Below are 2,368 nucleotides of genomic sequence, written 5' to 3'. Positions count from 1 at the left end.
GGGCTCCAAATTTCTGTCTCTCCATTACATGCATGTACCAGTTCTTCACAGTCTGATTCTACTTCAATATTCCTGCACCCCACTGCATAAACCAGCCGTAGCCCCAAGCGAAGAGCAATTGCTTCAGCTGATTGTGCACTAAGAGTGTTATCTATAAGCTCTGAGACCCCGACAATCGCTTCTCCACGGCAATTATGAAGAACAGCAGCTGCAGCCCCACTCCCGTCCTCGAAGAAGGACGCATCCACATTCAGTTTGTACGACCCAGGAGCTGGACGTTGCCATCGAGCTTCAGAGGTTACCGCAGCTGGAGTCTGCGATCTTGTGTAACTTATCGATGGCATAGGTGGGCAATTATTTTAAAGTTTGAGGTAAATAGATTATTTCATAGATCCATCGGTTGTGATCGGCTAATTAAGTTAATTGATGGCTAGATTTTTTTGATTTTTGTGAGAATTTCTAGATTATTTTCTTTTTTTTGGTTAACCCGTAAACTACCTTTTATATATAATAATAATAATAGTTTTGGTAATGCTTAGGTTATTTAAAAAATAAAATGCCTTTGTAACAGATGAGTTTTCATCCGAAACCCTGATACTTCGAAAGAGATTGTCCATTTTGTACACGAAGTGCATCCAGTTTTTGCCGTAACCCTCTTTACTTTTTTTCACATGCTATGTGGGTGAAATTATGATACCATGCCAACTTTCAACCTTTTCTGAGTTCATTTGAAATGCTGTTCACTTTCTGGGTCATTTAGCTGAAAAAATCAGTAAATGCATGAAAGATTTTTGTTTGCACATAAAATTTTTCACGTTTCAAATGCCAAAACACATAACTACCCTAACTATTACACAGATTCCCTCCTGGGTGTGAAACACAGAAGAAAGTGATGATAGTGAAGCCGATCACATCCCAGATCTTTGGGTGTGAAACTTTTTCTTCGCGTGTGTCCCTTTGCGCCGTAGCCATGGAAAATCTTCATCATTTAACTGGATGCTCGTGTCAATATTCACTGTGAATGGAGCAATTTCGTTAAACTTTTCATAATCTTCTGATATGTCTGTCTTGTCATCCACTCCCATGATGTTTCTTTTCCCTGAAAGAACTATGTGGCGCTTTGGCTCGTCGTATGATCCATTCGCTTCCTTATCTTTTCTTTTTCTCGGCCTGGTAGACATGTCTTTCACATAAAAAACCTGCGCCACATCATTGGCTAGGACGAATGGTTCGTCCACATACACAAGATTGTTGAGATCCACTGTTGTCATTCCGTACTGCGGGTCTTCCGTTACCCCGCCTCGTGTCATATTGATCCATTTGCACCGAAACAAAGGGACCTTCAAACCACCTCCATAGTTAAGTTCCCATATGTCCTCTATGTAACCATAATATGTTTCATTTCCCGTGTTGGTTGTTGCATCAAAGCAGACATCACTGTTTTGGTTGGTGCTCTTCTTATCTTGGGCGATCGTGTAAAATGTATTCCCATTTATCTGGTACCCTTTGAAAGTTATTATATTCGAAGATGGTAACTGGGACAACGAGTACAGGTCATCTTCAATATCGCCATCATGCATGGCACGTTTCTGCAACCAACCGGTGAAAGTCCTCGTTTGTTCACGTGTAATCCAGTCGTCAGACTTCTTCGGGTGTTTGGAGTGTAGAAAATTCTTGTGTTCCTCCATATACGGAGCCACCAAGGCAGAATTCTGTAGAACTGTGTAGTGTGATTCAGTGAGAGAATACCCGTCCATACATATTATTTGATCCCCTCCTAGCGTGCCTTTTCCATCCAGTCTGCCCTTATGCCGCGATTCAGGAACACCAATCGGCTTAAGGTCAGGAATAAAGTCAATACAAAACTCAATGACCTCCTCATTTTCATGGCCCTTCGAGATGCTTCCTTCTGGCCTAGCACGGTTATGAACATATTTCTTCAAGACTCCCATGAACCTCTCAAAGGGGAACATATTGTGTAGAAATATAGGACCCAAAACGTTAATCTCTTCGCAAAGGTGAACTAGGACATGCGTCATGATGTTGAAGAAGGATGGTGGGAACACCAACTCGAAACTGACAAGACATTGCACCAATTCATTCTGTAACCTTGGTATGATTTCTGGATCGATTACCTTCTGAGAGATTGTATTGAGGAATGCACATATCTTCACAATGGCTAATCGAACTTTTTTTGGTATAAGCCCCCTCAATGCAACCGGAAGCAGTTGCGTCATAATCACGTGGCAATCATGAGACTTTAGGTTCTGGAACCTTTTCTCTGCCATATTTATTATTCCCTTTATATTCGACAAGAAATCAGACAGTACCTTCATGCTGCAGGCATTCAAAGAAGATTTCCTTCTCT

Source organism: Triticum aestivum, chromosome 6B (genome assembly GCF_018294505.1).
Source record: "Triticum aestivum cultivar Chinese Spring chromosome 6B, IWGSC CS RefSeq v2.1, whole genome shotgun sequence".
Lineage (NCBI taxonomy): Eukaryota > Viridiplantae > Streptophyta > Magnoliopsida > Poales > Poaceae > Triticum > Triticum aestivum.
The sequence above is the reverse complement of the archived record's forward strand: the minus strand, read 5'-3'. Positions refer to the sequence as shown.